Source organism: Carlito syrichta, unplaced genomic scaffold (genome assembly GCF_000164805.1).
Source record: "Carlito syrichta isolate Samal-C Ts95f unplaced genomic scaffold, Tarsius_syrichta-2.0.1 Scaffold301924, whole genome shotgun sequence".
Lineage (NCBI taxonomy): Eukaryota > Metazoa > Chordata > Mammalia > Primates > Tarsiidae > Carlito > Carlito syrichta.
This window is the reverse complement of record NW_007246020.1, coordinates 193146-214567: the sequence shown is the minus strand read 5'-3', so window position 1 is coordinate 214567 and position 21422 is coordinate 193146. Positions and strand designations below refer to the sequence as shown.

General features: G+C 40.8%; 1 pseudogene; it reads left to right on the top strand.

The window, feature by feature from the left end:
- LOC103257981 overlaps positions 1–21422 on the top strand; it is a 444400-nt pseudogene that overhangs the window by 360744 nt on the left and 62234 nt on the right.

The window sequence follows — 21422 nt, the reverse complement described above, 5'->3', positions numbered from 1 at the left end:
ATATTTTAGATACACATAATGGTAGTAGTCACTGGGAGGCTGACTGGGAGGCAGACTTCATTCTAAGTACTTAAAAAACCCATTTACCCCAGCATACTACACTTTGAAGGTGGTTATCCATGTTTTATACATAAGGAAATAACTTGTCTGAAGGTGAAGTTACTCACCTAAAGTCACACAGCTAGTGAGTGTAATATATCTAGTTTTTTAATAGCAATACTTCTTTCTTCTTGACAGGTACACTGGTAATTTTTTAGAATGTGGCTTTTGACTTCTAATTTATATTTTTCTAATAATGAGATACTGTAGACTGTGCTTGTAAGATTCAAGGACCTTTAGGATCTGGTATTTTGTTTGTTTGTTGTTTGACTTTATTTGAACACAGATCTGATTGTAAGAGTCCTTGGGTGTGGGAAGGGTGCCAGGAGTTTGTCAGAAGTGAACCGTGCTGTGTTTCTATTTTAAATAAAAAGAATTACTAGTTAGGACCCCCCATAGCTTTGTTCTGAATCCTAGATGTGAATGGAGACTTAATGGATTATTCTAAAGTTACTGTTGACTTCTCTAATTCTGGATGTAAGTGTCTTATTAATTTACTGCCTGCATAAGCATCCTGTATAAATTGTTTCTAATAGTCTAAGTGGTGGGAATGGCATCCCACCATGTGCCATGTTACCAGTGATGGTGCATTTTTGAGAAGCATCATTTAGTTACTTTACAAATCATCCTTTCCTTTGACGTAGGATCTCTTGGGTGGCACCATCTTTTTTTACACCTAAATGAACAGATTCTACAACAAAGATTTCTAAGTGCATCATTTTGTTAAACTCTTAAAACTGTTAAATTAATAAAATCAGCTTAACAGAACCCTGATTAGTTCAAAATTGCTTTAAATTTGGTCATTAAGTTTCAGGGAACATGTAATTTTCTCCACATCTGGTACAGCTGCAAGGCATGAGGGATGAGGACAGAGTGCCGAAAACAAGTGCAGAGGCAGGCGGGGAGACACTTTGTCATCGATGGTTTCTGCACGGCTGGTTTGCAGTCCCTAGGAATGAGCTTCCTGGGGAGACATTGGGCCCTGCACGATTTCTCTAAGAACGTTCTCTTCCTGCAGCGAGAAGAACAATGTGGAACAGCTGAGCATCCAGGGAGCTGTGTTTGCTTTCTGAGAATGCTGGAACTCAGTGTGTCACGAGATACGTGTTCCTGCCTCTGTGCCTCAACATCCCATCTGTGAAATGGACCAGCATCCATACCTTTACCTAGTTGGGTGTGAGTGCTGATGGGGGAATAGTGTCATCTTTTGTTAGAAATATCCAAGGTACATCATTTGGATAATCGCACGTCAACACGCATATGTCTGCTTTTTCAGCCACTGTGCTCCTGGCTCATTGACTTTTCTTCTTGGGGCTCCAGGATCGGGTCTGGAAGTACTGACACTGATGTTGGATGAGTGTCAGCAGCCAGTTCCTTCTTCTACATCTTTGTCCACTTTGAGGCCGAGGCTTGGCAAGCTGACTTTGTGCCATGTGTGGCTCTGAGCTGACTCGGGGACATGATACTTGGCCTTTGACTGGGGTAGCATCACTTAATTCAACATAGGCAGCTGCAGCCTTAATGGACAGGAATACAAGCCAATCCCAATGCGAGAAGTGTTTGAGGCCGGATAGCCCAGTACTGGGAATCCCGTCATTGTAGAAAGGAGACCTCAAATCTGGGAATTCTTGGAGTCAGAGCTAGAACCTGAGGCTGGAGGCAGCTCACAAGGAGCTGTCTGTGCATGTGGCCATTGCCGGCCATTGAACTGAGGGCCACCTGCAAGGATGATGATGACTGGGACCAGGACCCAAGAGCCTGCTACCAGCATATGCCGGGCATATGGCTTCCTTACAACCCTGCAAGGCAAGCCATATACCTCCCATTTTACAGACAAAGGAGTGAGGCTTAGTGGGGTTCCATGACTTGCCAGAAGCCATACTGTGAGTCAATGGCAGGGCTAGGATCTGACCCCAGGAGTGATGAGCAAGTGCAGAGTTCCCAGAGGGAGGAGAAGAGAAGGCTTGGGCAAGTTTTAGCCTGAGGTTCTAAGTCATGCTCTAAGGGTCTTTGCTGGGTCCTTCCTTGGCTTCATTTGCAGAGAGTTCATATCCAGGTGGCACTGGGCAGGGGCGCTCCGTACCAGGCCACTGGCCCCCCGAGGTGCCAAAACTTTTTTGGAGACCAGTGCTTTCCGCGGGTCCTTTGAAAACAGTTGTTTAATCTCTGGTGACATTTTCCAAGTCCCAAGTCTCCCATGAAAACTAAATGCCTTCTGGAATTGACGGTACTAGAGTAGGTGACTGCTGTCCCCTTGCATCTGTTCCTCAATAACTGTTGATGTTTCTGATGACACTAGGTAAGTGCCACTGGACTTGAGCTGTGGGAGGGTATTAGGAAAAGGGACTTCAAGGGGGAGGTGAAGGGCGCAGACCCGGAAGGCACAGAATTAGTCCACCTGTGTGTGCCCATCCATGGAGAGGGGGGGCAGAAGCTTGGGTCACACATACTCGGTGTCTGGTACCCAGGGCAGAGAGTTCAGGTGGTGGCTTTTCTGAATGCGACACCCTTGAAGGAACACAAGCACTTCAGATGCCCAGAATTTTATAAGAACCCAATGGAAACAGAATATGAAGTCTGGAAAATTATCCTCTCTGGGTGCTCCTTCAAGTGTTCAGGTAGATTTTACAGAAGAGACTGATGGCCTGAAGCCTGTCAGTAGCTGTCAGATTTCCATTAATGTTTCCCACCATCTCTGAGGCCTGAATGACAGGGCTCTTGAAGACAGCAGCAGAACAATGGAACCTCTATGTTATTCAATATCTTTCATGCCCTGAGCATCGTATCTGATCAATATTTGGAGAGACACACATGGTCAGACGCATTATATACATAGACACGCACATGTGTGTGACCTAAATTTAAAGGATTCACATTAGAAACAGGATTGTATCTAATCACATGAAGCATTTTTAGCCCGTGAAATGTGGTCTTTAGAAGCATGACATGCTTGGAAGGCTGAGGCGGAAGGATCACCAAAGCCCAGGTGGTGCTGGGTTGGCTGTGAGTGTGCCACTGCACTCCAGCCTGGGTGACAGAGTGAGACTCCAACTCAAAAAAAAAAAAAAAAGCATGTCACGAAAACAAATACAAAATACTGTTCCCTTCAAAATCCCCTACTCTTCTCAACAGCAGTCAAAGTATGACTACTTTTTTGGTACATTGGTTTTGAAAACAGCTCTACCTTCCAAAAACATGGCAAAGTTTTTCAGTTGCTGCTTTTTCATAATTCTTGGTATCCTTAGAGTCCGTAGCTTCGAGTGCAGCTGGAAAAGCTCTAGACAGAGGATATATTTGGACAGGTATTGAGTATAATAAACTATATTTAAATATTTATATGTGGAATTATTTTTTTTATGGTGCTGTTCTTTAAATCATTGAATAAGGTCCTATCATTTCTCCAAAAGATATATGAGCACTGTCTTTTGGCATATAGATCATTTTTGCCTCTGAAAGATATCTCACTTAAAAATGATTTCTACAGATGATCTTTTGCATACATTTGTTATTGCGGCGAGCCTTCTGTCCTGCTGTTTTATAGCAACGCTTGGAGGATTTCTCCTGAAAATAGCAGTTTATTTGTGGAAAGCTAAAAGGGAGAGGGCAGGGAAGAGGATTCGCGAGATGTCACTTGCCTAGAGCTCAGTAAGGAGTGCGAGATGGCCACGCTGCCCCCTGTCTGACCCCCACCCTCCCCGTGCTCGGGAAGCCGCTCAGGGCTAAGAGAAATATCTGACTCTCCTCTTCTGCTAAGAGGCTTAGAATTCTGTGATTTTTATTTTCCACTGATGCCTCCAAGGCCTCCCTCGCTCCCTCCTTCTTCTTTGTCAATTTGAAGAGCTCTCTTTCTATTCCTAGTAGTTATCTAGATAACAACCATTTGTTTTCGAGATTGATTCCTATGAAGAGTACATTGAGCATCTCATGGGCTGAAGGGTGGCAGACTGTCAAACCTGTCAGCACGGGGAGATGCCTGCCGGCTAGGTAGAAGGCGTCTGGTTTTACGGTGAAAACAAACACACAAACCAGCCCAGCTGGGGTGGAGGTTTGCCGCTGTCCAGTGCACACCAAGAAGGGTTAAGCAGCTACATGGCCATTCATGCAGTCTACCTTCTGGGCATATAGTGGCTGCCACTTCCTCAAACCTTTTGACGTTTGGGGTGACCACGTCATACGCTCCAGCCAGTGAAATGTGCAGGGAAATGGCATGTGCCACTTTAAGGCACAGGTTGTGGGAATCTTGGGGTCGTTCTCCACGTCCTGTTTTTGCCTTGGCGATTTGCAGATGCGCTTCCATGAACTTGGGGCTGCCTGATGGGTGTGGGGAGCAGCAGAGCCCCCTTGCCGGCCCACAGTGGCCACAGGCGGTGAACAGGAAGTAAAGCTTTATTGTTATTGCATTATGGTCGGACCCATCCTGACAGATGCAAGCAAATGCCAGCAGGCAACACCAATTGGGAATGTGGAATTCTTTTGTCAGACACGGTTACTCGTATTCATCCAGGTGGCCTTGCTGTTCCAGAGATGACTTTGAAACCAGCTTGCTGACACGCTTACACCTAGCCAGTCACTGTCCACATGCAGGAGGATGAAGGGGGTCTGATGGAGCGAGTGTGTGTGTGTGTGTGTGTGTGTATGTGTGTGTGTGTGTGTGTAAAAAATACATCTTTAGAGATCTGTCTGCCTGGCCTGCTCCCCTGGAACCCCTGACGGGGGACTAGGCTTGCCTGTGAGCCAACAAGAGGGCGTGGTGGAGCTCAGTGTGGCTGGAGGAAATGGCTCCGCGAGAGCTTCAGTGCGCAAACAGATTTTGGAGTGATTTATATGAAAACAGTTTAAAGCGTTTACTAGCTGTAAGAACTAATTTCCAATAAATCAGACGGGATTCCCCTGGGAACCAGAAATAAATGAGGGCAAAAGAAATTGCTAAGGGTTGTTGAGCAATAAAGAGATGGGTTCTAGATATCTTAAAATGATATTTAAATGGACCAAGTTGATTTAACTGTCTCTTCTTATGTCTAGGAGTAAGATTTAAGTCTATCGCATGTCATTAGAACCAGGAATTATTCACTAGGAGACTTTCAGCAATTCGTGCACATTCCACTGAATGGCAATTTTCATATTCCAGTTGCGGTCTTAAATTGTAATAAAAAAGCATTAATTGCTTGGTTCCTTGCAAAGTCTGTAACAAAAAAAAGTGTTTGTAGAAAAAGTTCACATTGGGTACACAAGGCAGAACTCTCATGATCTAATTTTAGTCATTTTTCTTCTAATGAAAAATTTTTAAAATTTCATTATTTTTTGAGTCAGGGTTTTACTTTGTCATCCAGTCTGGAGTGCAGTGGCATGATCACAGCTCACTGGCAACCTCCTGGGCTTTCCACTTTAGCCTCCCGAGTAGCTGGGACTATAGGCACATATCACCGGCCCATCTAATTTTTTAAATTTTATTTTATTATTTTTATTTTTTGTAGAGATGAGATCTCACTATGTTGCCCAGGCTGGTCTCAAACTTCTGGGTACAAGTGATCCTCCTACCTTGGCCTCCCAAAGTGCTGGGACTATAGGTGTGAGCCAATGCACCTAGCCAAAAATTTTAAATGAGTATATATTTTGTGATCTTCAAGTTCACGAGTAGTATACACATAAGGGTAGCCTGGCATTGTGCCATATGCCTTAGAGAATGCAGAAAAATAGAATAGATCTGTGTTCTTGAGCTCCAGGAGTATAAATTTCATGGGAAGATTAAGCCGTGACACCCTCTGAGGCCACTGAAGATGCACGTGAATGTGAGATGCGGGGGGTCACCATGCTGAAATTGCTTCAGGGAGGAGGAGGAGGCAAGACATGGGGTCCCAGAGCACGAGCTAGAGTTGGCCTGGTGAGAAGTGGGCTTATTCTCCTAGATGGGGAAGTAGCTGTGGCCAGAACTTCATGAAGTCTCAAAAGATGATGAGGGGCTCTCTCAGCTGCCCAAGCAGTGTTTGGGAGACACCTGTTCTGTTAGATACATCTGTTCTCCGTGCAGATTCCTGGCCTCTCTTTGGCTTCACATCCTCCCTCAGCCTCGCTTTATGTTGCCTGTGCATTTAGTTGTACACAAAGTCCCTTCCACATAGTTTTTAACAAGGACATGCTGGAGAAAACCTAAATGTCCATCAGTAAGATAATGTATGCCATGCACAGGTCTGGAAATACCACACAGCAATGAACAAGCTTGAGTTATATCAGCGAGTGCTGACATTGAGAGAGGTGCATGACATACTGTTAAGTGAAAAAAACAAGCCATAAAAGAGTGTATTAAAAACAACATGTCTACTTGGAAGGCCGGGGTGGAAGGATCGCCTGAGCCCAGCAGGTCGAGACTGCAGTGGCCGTGAGCATGCCACTGCACTCCAACATGGGTGACAGAGTGAGACTCCAACTCAAAAATAAATATAATGTAATATAATAGAAACCAACATGTGTAAATAGAGACATGTATAAGAGTATATGTGTTATATGTAGGACCTGGGAGATGCCTGGTCTCTTTCTTGGGAAGTGGAATGTGGAGTGTTCTTGGGAGAGATGAGGAGAGAGAGGAAGGAGAGGGCACTCGCAGGGTTAGCCCCTCTGTGGGCCCCGTTGAACCACTTGTCTCCTTGAATCCTCCCAGCAACTGGGCCTTTTTCACTCCATCTCATAGTTGACAAGACAGACTCCGAGAGCCTGGAAATCTTGTCCAGAGTCACTTAGCTGGAAGGTCGCAGGCAGTCTTCAAATACAGACAGGGCCCCTTCTCGGACACTGAACACATTCCAATCAGCAGGAATCCAGTTCTGCACTTGCGTTTTGCTCACAAACAAGGTAGAATCGTTCAAGCTGTGAGCCGCTCCCATGGCTTCCTCTCAGCAGGCTTAGCAAAGCCAGGATTTCAGGGGTGGCCGTGCATTTGGGGGCCTGAGAGGAGGCCTCCCTACATTCTCTCCGTAGGCATCCCTCCCACCTTTTGCGAGTCCTGATCTGACTCTCTGGTCAGTGAGGAGCCTGTCTGTCGCAAAGGCGGGTGAACTTGTCTGTGCCCTGATGTCCTGTGGATGCTGCATGATGGGGACACTTGAGAGGCTTTGGGGATATGTCCCTTTCATGTCACTGCTTTGCTCAGAAGCCCCAGGTGCTCTCCACATCACCCTGGGTGAACCCCAACTCCTGTCTGGTCTCATTTCCAAGGGGTCACTCACACTCCATCGGCCATACGGGCTTCCTGGAGCATCTGCCAAGAGAAGAGTTGGAGGTCCCGCCTCAGGGACTTCTCCTTGCTTGGGACCATCCTCCCCGGTGCCCACGACTTCCCTCGTTCCGAGTCTTTGCTCAAAGACTTCTTGCTGGCCAGACTTTCCCTGGAAGATTGCATGGCACTGCACTTTTGATGAAAGATGGAAGATTCCTTGTTTTCTCCCCAGGAGGAAGCCTGGGACTGGGATTCAAGCAGAGCTCCCTGCTCTGCGGGCTGGGTTTCCTGCATGGGGAAGCCTCCTCCAGCCTGACTGTGGGAAGCAAGAGGCCGCCAGTGGGATGTCTGTTCCAAGCCAGAGGGCCCACTGGGGGTCAGGCTGAGGCCACTTTATTACTCACAGTCCCTGCAAGGCCTCAGGGAGGGTGCCTGCTGCTCAGCCTCCCTGGGAATGTCACCTCCCGAGGCAGCAGCGGGAGTTCCACATTGCCTTCCAGGCACGGGCACCCTCATGCGGCTCCTCTCGGAGGCTGAGGAGCCATCTGCCCAGGTGCCCCCTTCCCTGCCCTTCCCCAGAGCATCAGCCAATGTCTGATCCTCTCCCTCCCTTTCATCAAGGGCAGTAGTGTGCGTATGGTGCTCTCAGTCACACGCCCTCTCCTTGGTCCCCTTCTCCAGGGAATCCGTCATTGCTGAGTTCAGTGAGAGTTTCTCCATGCTGGTGAAATATATCAGGACAAGTAGGGCCTTGCTGCTCTCTGTAATCCTGCCGTGTTGGGAGAAAGGAGGATGGGGGAGGAGAGTGGTATTTTTAATTTAAAACTTGGGTGTGCAATATTTTAGAGACACAAAAATGTAAATAATAATAAAATGAATAGCCCCAGCCCCACCACCAGCTTGGGAAATAAAACACAGTTATTACCTGCTTGATCCTCCTGGAGGTAACTACTGTCACGAGTGTTTCTATACCTTTGCTACATGTTTTATAAGTATATGAAAATTTTCTTTCATACTCTTTAGAACTTTATGTAAATGACATTGTACTGCAAACATACTTCCTTACATAAAAATGTTTTGATTTGAAACAATTTCAAAAAGTTGAAAAGCTTCAAAAATAGTGCAAGTATCATTTGTAAATCATTCGCCAGATTTCTTGGTTGTTCATATCTTACTACGTATGCTTAATTATTCTCTCTTTCTATGTCTCTGTCTCTGTCTCTTTCTGTGTGTGTGTGTGTGTATGAAATAGTGCACATAGGTAACATTTTAACTTTCTTCTGAACGTTTGAGAGTACATTGAAGACATGGTACTCCTCACCTCTAAATGCTTCACTGTAGGTTTCTTAGGACCAAGAACATTCTTGTACATGCCACAGTACAAATATCAAAGTCAGGAAATTAATATGGGAGCAATACTATTATTTTTCAGTCTTCATATGTTACAGAAATTTCAACAATTGTTCCACTAAGATTCTGTAGAGCAAAAGAAAAAATTGTTTTTCGGATTTTGGTCTGGGATCCAATCCAGGATCACGGGTTGCATTTGGTTGTCATTTCTATTTAGTCTCTTAATCTGGAACAGTTCCGTGGTCTTTCTTTTTCTTTCCTGAATTTGACATTTTTGACGAGTACGGGCCTGATATTTTGTAGCATGGCCCTCAGTTCTGGTTTGTCTGATGTTTCCTCATGGTTAGATTCGGTTACGCAGCGTTGTCCAAAACACACCAGAAGTGACACTAAGTCTTTCTCAGGACATCGTGTCAGGAGGTTCCCGATGTCTGTCTCCACGTTGCTGGTAGATATTCACCAATTGCTTGGTTAAGGTCGTGCCTGCTAGGTTTCTCCATGGTAAAGTGCTACTTTATTTTTGCTAATTAGTAAGTATCTCATAAGGTGATACTTGGGAACTGTGTGAATATTTTGTTTCTATCAGACTTAAAAGTTAAAAAATAAAACAGCTTTGTTATGCTACAACTCACACACTGTACAATTCACCCACTTAGAGTATACAGCTCAATGGTTTTAGTGCATTCATGGAAATGTGCCACCATTGATTTTCAGCATTTTCATTACCTCCAGAAGGAATCCCGTATCACTTAGCTCTCTCTGCAGTGTCTCTTCATCACCACTCCCCACCCTCCAGCCCCCTGCAACAAATAATCTACTGTCAGTCTCTGTAGATATCTCTGTTATGGACTTTTACTTGAATGATTAATATAATGTGTGGACTTCGGTAATTGACTCCTTTCATTTGGCACAATATTTTTATGCTACGTTGTAGCATGTAGCAGTCCTTCATTCCTTTTTATGCCTGAACAATATTCCAGTGTATGGATATAACTCATTCTGCTTATCTTTGCATCATGAACATTTGGATTGTTTATACCATTTGACTATTGTTAATAATGATGCTCTAAACATTTATGCACAAGTTTTTGTGTAAACATTTTTTTCCCTGGGGCATATGATAACTTAAATTATTTGAGGAACTCCCAGACCCCGTCAATTTTCCAAAGTGGCAACAGCACCAATTGACATTCGTACCAGCATTGTATAAGGGCTCCAGTTTCTCTGCCAATACTTGTTATTATCTGACTTTTTGATTCTAGTCATGCTAGTCGGTGCAAACTGTTATTTTGTTATGGTTTTGATGTGCTTTCCCCGATGGTTAAAATGTCGAGCATCTTTTTGTGTATATTTGTCTGTTTTCCATTTGTATATCTTCCTTGGAGAAATGTCTATTCAGAGCCTTTGCTGCTTTTTAAAAATTGGACTACTTGTCTTTACTACGAAATTGTAAGAGTTCTTTATATATTCTAGATATGTTATATATCAGATATATAATTTGCAAATATTGTCTTCTACTCCATGGTTTCACTTTTTTGATGGTGTCCTTGGAAGCACAAAAGTTTTTTGTTTTGCTGAAGTCCAGTTTATCTGTTTTTTATTTTTTCATTCGTGCTTTGGGAGTCATATCTGAAAATGCTTTGCCAAATCCAAGGTTATGAAGATTTATACCTATGATTTCTTCTGAGAGTTTTACAGTTTTAGCTCTTCCATTTAGCTCTTTGAGTTTATTTTTTCTGTGATATGAGGTAAAGGTCCAATTTCATTCTTTTGCCCATGGCCAGTTAGTTGTCCTAGCACCATTTGCTGAAAAGGCAATTCTTTCTCAGTTGAATGGTTGGGGACCATTGTCAAAAATCAACTGATGATAGATGTATGGTTTTATTTCTGGACTCTCATTTCTATTCTATTGGTCTTTGTGTCCTTGTGCTAGTACCACACTGTCTTGATTACCATTGCTTTGTAGTAAAATTTGAATTCAGAAAGTGTGAATCCTCCTACTTTGTTCTTTTTGTAATATTGTCTTGGCTATTCTGTATCTCTTACAATTCCATATGAATTTTAGGATCAGCATGACTGTATTTACAAAGAAGTCATCTGGAATTCTGATAGGGATTGTGTTGAATCTGTAGAGCAGCTTGGAGAATACTTTGTTAAATTTTCTAATCCTTGAACATTGATTTAGGTCATCAATTTAGGTCTTAATTTGTTTCAACAGTGCTTTGTAGTTTTCACAGTGTTAAATTTTTTCACTTCTTTTGTTACAGTTATTCCTAAGTAGTTTACTATTTTTGATTCAATTGTGAATGAAATTGTTTTCTTAATTTCATTTTCAGATAAGTCATTGCAAATGTATAGAAATACAATTGCTTTGTATATATTTATCTTGTATCCTGCAACTTTTCTGAACTCATTTATTAGTTCTCATAGTTTTTTAGTAGATTCCTTAGGATTTTCTATATAAAAGGCCATCTCATCTGTGAATAGACTTAGTTTTATTTTTTGCCTTTCCAATCTGGATGCTTTTTATTTCTGTTTCTTGCCCTGTTGTCCTGGCTAGAACTTCCAATACAGTGTTAAATAAAAGTGGTAAGAATGGATATTCTTGTCTTGCTCCTGATCTAAGAGGAAACCAGTCAGTCTTTCACCAATAAGTATGATATTACCTGTGGGTTTTTTGTAGATGCCCTTTATCAGGCTGAGAATGTTTTCTTCTAGTTGAATGTTTTTATTGTGAAAGTGTGCTGGATTTTGTCAAATGCTTTTTCTGTGTCTATTGAGATGACCATGTAACTTGTGTTTTTTAGTCTATTGATTGGTATGATGTATTACGTAGTTGATTTCAGATGCTGAACCAACCTTGACTTCCTGGGATAAGTCTCACTTGGTCATGGTACATAAATCTTTTTACATGTTGCTGGATTTCGTTAGCTAGTGTTTTGTTGAGTATTTTTGGATCAACGCTTATAAGAGGTATTGGTGAATAATTTTCTTTTCTTGTAATGTTTTTGTCTGATTTTGGTATCAGAGTACTACTGTTTTATAAAGTGAGTTAGAAAGTGTTCTCTCATATTTTTTTGAAAGAGTTTGTGATACATTGGCATTCTTTCTTACATGTTTGATAGAATATGTATTCTATTTTTTTCTATTTGAGTTTTTTCTTTTGATAGAATATAGTGGTAAAGCCATCTGGGCAAAGGCTTTTCTTTGTGGGTAGTTTTTCTTTTTATTAATTCAGTTTTTTCACTTGTTATAGGTATATTCAGATTGTCTATTTTTTCTTGCGTCACTTTTAGTAGTTTGTGTCTTTCTAGGAATTTATTTGTTTTATCTAAGTTATCTAATTTGTTCATGTACAATTATTCATTGTATTCCTTTGTAATAATTTTTATTTCTGTAAGGTTGGAAGTAATATCTCTGCTTTCATTTCTGACTCTAGTAATTTGAGTTTTCTCTCTTTTTTTGATCGGTCAATCTAAAAACTTATCAATTTTTATGTTTTCAAAGAACCAGCTTGTTGTTTCACTAATCTTCTCTATTGTTTTTCTATTTCATGTCATTAATTTCCCCTGCATTATTTATTATCTCCTTCCTTCTATTTGCCTTTGGATTAGTTTGCTCCTCTTTTCCAGTCCTAAAGTAGAAGTCTAGGTTATTAATTTGAGATTTTTATTCTTTTGCATATTTCCCTCTAAGCTCCTCTTATATTTTTGGGGAGAAGAGATTTTGCTGCATCCCATAAGCTCTGGTATGTCTTGTCTTCATATTCATCTGTCTCCATGTGTTTTTTGATTTTCTATTTGATTTCTTTTTTGATGCATTTATTAGTTAGAAGTGTGTTAGTTAGAAGGTAGTAATGTATACCTACCTGTGAGTTTTCCCCGTATTTTTTACTATTAATTTCTTATTTCATTTTACTGTGGTTGGAGATCATACATTGTATTGTAACTATCCTCTTAAATTTTTTTATGTGTGTTTTATGGCCTTGCATATGGTCTATCCTGAAATATGTTTCATGTACCCTTGAAAAGAATGTGTATACTATTTTTGTTGGGTGCAGTGTTCTAGAAATGAATATTAATTTGTTGGTTTATTGTATTGTTCAGGTCTTCTACTTCTTGTCAATATTGTATACAGTTGTCCTTCCCATTATTGAAAGTGGAGTATTGCAGTCTCCAAACATTATTGTTGAATTGTCTATCTCTATCTTCATTTCCATCAGTTTTTTTCCTTCATGTATTTTAGTGCTCTGTTATTAGGTGCATGTGTGTTTATAATTCTTAACATCTTCCTGATGGATTCACCCATTTTTTTTCCATTTTGTCTGATATTAGCATAGCCACTCCACCTTCCTTGTGGTTGTTATTTACAGGATATGTGTTTTTCATCCTTTTACTTTCAGCCTTTTTGTGTCTTTGAATCTAAGGTGTATCTTCTGTGCAAAAAGTTTTTATTTCTAGGCAATCATCTTCATCAATATTCTCTTTTACTCATCGGTGTTTTTTTAACCATAGTAAGAAAACCTTTTCTCTACACTCAGATCAAAAAGGAATTCACCCATATTTTCTTCTAGCACTTGTATGATTTCTTTTCTTTTCTTTTTTCACATTTAGTCTTTGATCCATTTGGAATTTATTCTTGTTTGGTGTGAAATATGGATCTAATTTTATTTTTTCCAAGTTGTTAATCAGTTGTTTCAGCAACATTTATTAAAAAGTCCTTCTTTTCTCAGGTAATTTAAGAGACCACCTTTATTATGTACTGCATTTCCAAATGTAGTGGGCTATATCCGGACTTCCTCTTCTACTCCACTTCTTTGTTCATATATCAGTGACACACTGTTCTAATGATGAAGTATTTGTAGTATTTTTAATCTCTGGTAGGACTTATTCCCTCACTGAGGCCTTTTTTTCTCATTATTTTCTTGGTTGTTCTTGAAGGTTTATTTTCCCATGTAACTATAGTATCAATTTCTCCAGTTCCATAAAATTGTATTAAATGTATAAATTGACTTAGGGAGAATTGGTATTCTTATGATGTTGAGTTGTCTTACCTAAAAACACTATCTGTCTTCCCATTTGTTTAAGAAAGCATTTGTGTTATGTGTTTTGTTTTTCTTAAAGTTTTGCACATACTTCACTAAATTTATTTATAAATAGTTTATCTTTGTCCTTGCTATTGTACTGAGATTTTCTTATAGTATTTCTGAATGTCAATTTTACATTTTGTTGCTGTTTTACTGAATATTTTTTGTGTGTATTTGAGTTATAAATACTTTTTCCAGTATATTTTCATGAAATTCATCTTTATGGATACCTGTAGTTCTAGTTTATTTATTTTCACCACTGTGTACTATTCCATGGTATAAATAGATCACAGTATATTTATCTGTTCATATTTGGACAAACATTTAGATTGTTTCCTATTTGTTGCAATTGTCAAGTAGTGAGTGTTCCAAAGGAATTATATCAGTTCTCACTCCCTTCTACAATGTGTGAACCCTGTTGCTTCACAATTTTTCCAACATTAGCTATTGCCCATGCTTAAATTTTGTCATCCTGAGGGATAGCAAATGGTACAGAAGCGTGGTTTTTAATGGCTTTTCCTAGGTTATTGGTTTCTGAATTCTGATCCAAATGCTTCTTCCCACATGGACATTATAAACACTTGACTGCTGACAGGAACCGGAAACTACGAAACTGCTTTCATAGAAAGGCACTTCTATAAATGTTAAACATACCCTTTATTAGATGAAGAATGCCCAATTTCGGGACAGGCCTCCTAGAGAAATTTATTTGCTGACTTATTTGCATTTATAACTGTTCTATGATTATCAGCAATCTGCATTTACTGAGTAATATCTTGTACCTGACACTTTGCTAGGCTCTGTACAGGGTTTAGTGATGAATAAGACCCAGTTACCACCCTCCAGGGGCTTTGCACCTAATTGGAAAAGAAGACACATTTACACGAGAAGATACCAATGGATAATACCAATGATATGCAGCGAGAATGTCAACTGCCAGGTTGGTGATGCCAACAGGAAGGTTTACATATAAGGTGAATGTGAAAAGAAAAGGGCACATCTCTTCTTTCATGTTATATGACAGATTCAGGAAGAAAAGCTGTCATTGAGTCTTTTCTTCTTGTTTAAAATTCTAAATTCATCCTAGTAAAAATGTGTACACTACCTAAAAAAATCCACTCTGTTTTTCCAAACTGCACAATCACACCAACTTAAAGTTTACCTGTGAGCTGAGTTCTACCTCTAGTGGGTGGAGCTAGGATTAACCTTATTTCTAAGTGGACACATTTGAGAATTCTAGGTCATGAGACCAGTGGCGGGTCCAATTGTGACCTTGCCCTGGGTGCCCCTTCCTCGTTTCTTATAACCAAACCCCTGGCTCTGTGTCTCTCCCCATGGTGAGAACACTTCCCTATTCTGAGTTCCTGGTGTCTCCAGGATCTGAGACCTGTCTTTATGTCTCTAGTCATCCTGAGATCAGAGCTCTCCCCTTCCTCTGGTATTTGGGGCCCCGCTACCCCTACTGGGCTTCTCAAAGTGAAGTGCTCACTCATTCCAGATCTAGACGTTTCCTCCACTAGCACTCCCTCATTCTGCTGCCTGCCAAAACCAGGCTTATGACTAAGGTTTGGATACAGCATATGGGTAAGAAGTTTCCTTGCTCAATAAAGTGCCACATCTTCATAGAAGGGTGACATGGCCTTCCAAAGTTGAAAGCCGATCTCTCTCTCTCTCTCCCTCTCCCTCACCCTCTCCCTTTCCTCCTCTCTCTCTTCCCCCTCCCTTTCTTACCCATCCCATCAAGCTTGGTCTTCTTGTGGCAAACGGCATACCCTTGAAGCAGCTGGGCAGCATGGACAGGCCGCACTTTCTGGGAGAAGTCAGCTGGTTTGGGTAGACATCCATAGCTTTGACTTCAGTACTTGCTAACCTACCAAACAAACTGGTCCAGGCACATGAAAGTTGGTTTGCTCCTTTGTGCGTTCATTTGTGCATTCATTCATTCATTTATTCATCTGGTGAGCCCATATCATAGACTTCAATGAAAGTTCTACAATTATCTGGTCAACCAAAAAGTTCAAATACACAAAGAGCTTCTCTTTCCCATTACCCTGTGGAATACTGGGTGTCTCGAGCATCTGAGATCTTGTGGAGTGTTGCCAGAATTTTACCTGCTTGTCAACCCCTGTGCTAGGTAATATGAAAACTGCACAGGTCAGGGTCTTGTTCCTTGAAAACCACGTGGTTCTGTTGAAGGTGCAATCAAGTCAGCCCACATGAAGCAATGAGTCAACATGTGCATTTCTGGGTTTTGATATTGTGGTTCAGAGAAGTGCTTACTTTGCTCAGTGTGCTTAAATCACTCAGGCTGGAGCAATTTAGGATTGCTTCCTGGAACTGGAGCTGACATTGAAGAGTGGGTAGACTTTAGACAGATTCTGGGGAAAGGCATCCACCCTGGGGATCCACCTTGACTAAGTTGACCGAGGGTAAGTAGAGTAGGTTCTGGTGATGTGAAGAGACCAGATTGATGGAGTGTGTTAAACGTTTGTGTCCTGTATCCTTGGGACCTCCTACTTGACTAGATGAGTATTTGGGACCTTTGTATAGAAAGCTGTTTCCCGGAGTGGACATTGCTGGGCACACTGGCTGGCATGTGGCTGTGGTTGATTCTCTGTCCTGGACAGGGCCATGGAGGTACCATAACCTAGCCCTGATCTGGCGTTGACAGGAATAGGCTTCAACCATGATTCAAGTTCCCATCTTTCTTCAGTGTGAAAACTGTTTGATCACTTCTATTTTTTTGTTGAAGCTGTAGGGTAATTACCCTTGTCCTTAATAATTGCATTAGTTTCCTTGATGAGCAGAGATGCTCCCAAGTCTATGCTGTTAAAAAGGGGTTAGGATTAAGTTTTTCAACCTGCCGCTGGTGTGAGAAGGATGTCTCCATGCCAATTACTGTCTCCTTGATAGGATTAGTCACTGTGTTAATTGCTACTCAGAAAAACTGCCAAGTTTGTTGTTTTAGACTTTGGCTTTTAAAATATTGCAGATGTCATCTCAAATGCAAATTGTATTTGGTATTAGAGATAACTGTTGATCTATTAACACTTTGGGGTTGATTCATATCCGAGACTGTGTGAGAAAGAGGAGTCTCGCCCTTGGAGTATTAATTGCATCTTTGATGGTGGTTCCAGCACTGGGAGGGGGAGGCAGCTGTCAGGTCTGTTCCTTGGCACTGTCTTTGAGAGAACCCAGAGCTCTGTCAGCAACAATCTGTTGGAATTGGCCAGAGTAACGTGTGAAGCAACCCCTCTCTTCAACTCGAGAGCATTGGCTACCTACTCTACAGGTTGCTCTGGTTGGTTAGCTTCCGGTTTATGTCTTGAATGTTGTTATATCTCTTGTGAGTGTCAAATGGCCACAGAAGTTCTTAATCCTCAGAGATTTCTGAGTCAGTGGACCAGAAAAGACTAGTAAAATTAAAGAATTGTGACATTAAATAACATTTTATTTTTGTTTTATAGTTTAGAAACTTATTTTTAAATAATTTCAAAATTTCATAAAAGTTGTAGGAATAAAGCAAAGAAATACCATATACCTTTTGCCCAGATTCCCCCAATTGTTAACATTTAGGTTTATCATTCTCTGTGTGTGTTTGTGTGCGTGGGCACAACTGAACCATTTAAAAGTAAGTTTGAGACATGATGGCCCATTAACCCTAAACACTTTAGTGTATATATTCTGAGAACTAGGACATTCTCTTGTATAACCACAGTGATTAAAGTCAGGAAAATAGCACTGATGCAATAGCATTCTCCAATCTGTTGACTTTATTCCTGCAACCAATAATGTCCTTCATAGCAAAATGTAATAATAATAATGAAAATAACAACAACAATAATAAAAATAGTGTCTGTTGTAGGATTCAGCCTAAGATCTCACACTGCATTTAGTTTCTCTCTCTCTAATCTTCATCAGCCTGGAACAGTTCCTCAGTCTTTCTTTGTCTCTCATGACCTTGACAGTTTTGAAACATACAGGCCAGTTTCTTTGTAGACTCTCCTTTAGTTTGGGTTTGTCAGATGTTTCCTCATGACTGGATTCAGGATATGCCTTTATGGCAGGGATTCTACAGAAATGATGTTGGGTTGTTCTTAGTGAGTCATATATATATATGGATTTATTGAGAGGACAGAAAACAGAAAAGCTCCCACAGTGGGAGGGGACCCGAGGGGGTTGCCCTCAGTGCATCATATTAAAAGGTGCTGGTATGACTGTCCCAATACTGGAATTGTTAACTCTGATCATTGGTTAAGATGATATCTGCTAGGTTTCTCCAGTGTAAGGTTATGGTGTATTCCATTTGTAATCAATTAGCATTTTGTGGGGAGATCGTGTAGGTTTTGTTTTTCCTTAAACTTTTACCTACGTTTTAGCATCCACTAGAACTCTTGTCTGAGTCAATTATTACAATGTTCGCCAGATGGTGATTTTTTTTCTAAATTTATTTATTGTGTAGTACTTTGTACCATATTGAAGAGATTTTGCTTTCTTACTTTTATTTATTCACTCATTTGTTCATTTATACCCATATGGACTCATGGACTTCTATTTTACTCAGTGGGTTACATTGGCTAGATTATATTGACTAAGTTACATTAAGTGGGTTATATATTTGTCTAGTTGTTTATAATCTAGTTATTTTGATAGTTAAATTGCCACAGATTTGGCCAGTGAGAGCCCATTCACTTTGACTACTATGTCCTTTTGACAAATTCCCATAATGCTTTCCACATTGTATTTTGAAAAACCTCAAACATACAGAAAGTTAACAGATTTTTTTTTTCAGTGAACACCCATGTACCTGTCACCTAGGTTCTTTAATTACCAATTTACCATGATGGCTTTATCATGAATCTATCCATCCATCCACTCATCCTGTTTTTAAATTTCATTTCAAAGTAAGTTGTAGATGTCAGCACACCTCCTCCTTAAACATTTTGGCAGGCAGGATGTTTTCTAGAGCTTAATACATGTTTATAGATCTCTCTCTCTCTCGCTTTTTTTTTTTCTTCCTGAGTCAGTGTCACACTGTCACCCAAATTGGAGTACAGTGGCATGATCATGGCTCACTTCAGCCTCAACCTTCTGGGCTCAGATGACCCTCCCACATCAGCTTCCCGAGTAGCTGGGACTGCAGGTACATGCCACCATGCGCAGCTAATTTTATGATTTTATTTATTCATTTATTTATTTATACAAACGAGGTCTCACCATGCTGCCTAGGCTGCTCAAGTGATCCCCTTGCATTGGCCTCCTAAAGTGCTGGGATTAAAGGCATGAGCCACCATGCACCAGGTAAAATTTACATGCAGTGCAATGTACAAATAGTAAATGTAGTAAGTGCACCGTTTGATGAGCTTTGAGCAATGCATGCACCAGTGTGGTTCAAACCCCTATCAAATTGTAGAATATTGTAGCAGCCACCCCAGAAAGTTCTTCTTCTTCTTCTGTTTTTTGAGCTGGGGGTCTCACTTTGTCACCTAGACTGTAGTGCAGAGGCATGATCACAGCTCCCTGCAGCCTTGAACACCTGGGCTCAAGTGATCCTCCTATCTCAGCTTCCCAAGTAGCTAGGACTAGAGGCATGTGCCACCACACCCAGCTAATTTATGACTTTTATAGAGACGAGGTCTTACTGTGTTGCTTAGGCTGGTCTCAAACTCCTGGGCTTAAGCAACCCTCTTGTCTTGGCCTCCCATATGACTGGGATTGAGCCATTGCACCTGTCCATCAGAAAAGTTTTTCCTTTTCCTTTCCAATCAGTCCTTGTCCTGTCTTCTTCATCAGCAACAACTGTTTTGATTTTGTTCCTACCAGGTATTAGTTTCACCTGCTCTAGCACCTCATCTAAATGGAGCGTGTACAGTATGCATTATTTTGTGTAAGGGTGGTTTCACTCACCCTAATGATCTTGCAATTCATCCATGTTGTCAATTATATCAGTTGTTCATTCCGCCTATGGTTCTTTGAGCACTTCCTTCCTTTTGGGCCCAGCACAGTGTCCAAGGGTTGCCCTCTGTTCCCCCTGCATCAACCCTGGGATTAGCTCCATCTCTAAAGAGCCTTGGTATGTCATGGTTTCTAGTCACTCTCTCTTAATAGAAAGACCGAAGAAACATATGTGTGGGTGCATGCTCATAAATATACAAGCACAAACATATCTTTATCTGTTTCTACACATATGCATGCATAGATGTGCATGTGTGTCAAACCATGCATCCATGGTGATACCAATTCTAGTCTGACACCACAGGGCTCATTCTCTGCGGTACTTCCTTCTCCAACACAGACATATTTTCCTGAATATATTTATTTATCGTCTAAATCCTAAAGTGCATCTAAAATAGTTTAAATAAGAGTCAACTCGTACCACTGAAGAAAGCAAACCTACTAGCTAGAGTTCAACATCAGTTTATACCACTTTTTGTTTTTAACTGAGGGGACATAGTCCGAATACCTTGTTCAAAAACTATTTGGGTTAATTCCTACCCCCTTTTTACTCTGGTTATATTATTCTTGGAAATAAAATACAGTTAGGCCCTTTAGGTTTTTTTGTGTGTTCAGTTTTTCGGTCCCTCCCCATCCTTGTTGATATTTTTTTTCTTTAGTTTGGAGAATATGAACAAGTTTTACACAAATCAAAACTGTGGGAAAGAGCTAGAACCAGAGAAGGGTCACTTCTCCCTTCCACCCCCACATGAGTAAGCAGTCTCATTCATGTCTCTTTATCTGTCATGTATTTCTTTGCTGAGATAAGCAGGGGTATGTTTCATTTCTTATTTTTTTCTTACACAAAAAGGAGCTGTTATAAATACTCCCTTGCACATTGCTTTTTTTTTTTTTTAATAAACTTTCTATTTTGAGAAAATTTTTGATGCACATGCGGCTGTAAGAAATAATACAGGGAGATCCATGTACGCTTTGAACCACTTTGCTCAATGGTAACATCTTGAAAACGAGAGTATCACAGCCAGGATATTTGACATCGGGACAGTTAAGATACCGAACATTTCCATCCCTACAGGGGTCCTCCTTGCCGCTTTTTTAGCCACACCCGCTTCTTCCTCACCACTACACTCTCTTTAGCCTTTTGTAACCATGAATCTGTTCTCCATTTTTATAATTTTATCATTCCAAGAATGTTACGCAAATGGAATCACACAGTAAGTTGCCTTTTGGGACTGGCTGCTTCCACTCATGGTCCACGAGTGATTCATCCAGGTCGTTGCATGTATTGACAGTTAATTCCTTTTTATTGCCGAGTAGCGTCCTGTAGCATGGATGTGCCAGTTTGATTAGCCTTTCACCCACTGGAGGACGTCAGGGCATTTCTCGTTTTTGGCTATTCCATATAAAGTTGCTGTAAACATTTGTGTACAGGTTTTTGTGTGATCACATATTTTCATTTCTTTGAGATCAATGCCTAGGAGTGCAGTTGCTGGGTGGTATGGTAGTTACATGTTTGCTTTTTAAAGAACCTGCCAAAGTACTTTTCAAAATAGCTGTGGTTTGCATTCCCACCAGCAGTATATGAGTGATTCAATTTTTCCACATCCTTACCAGCACTGTGTGTTGTCACTGTTTTTTATTTTAGCTGTCCTGATAGGTATGTAATGTTATCTAATCGTGGCTTAAATTTGTATTTCTCAAATTGGTTAATAATGTTGAACA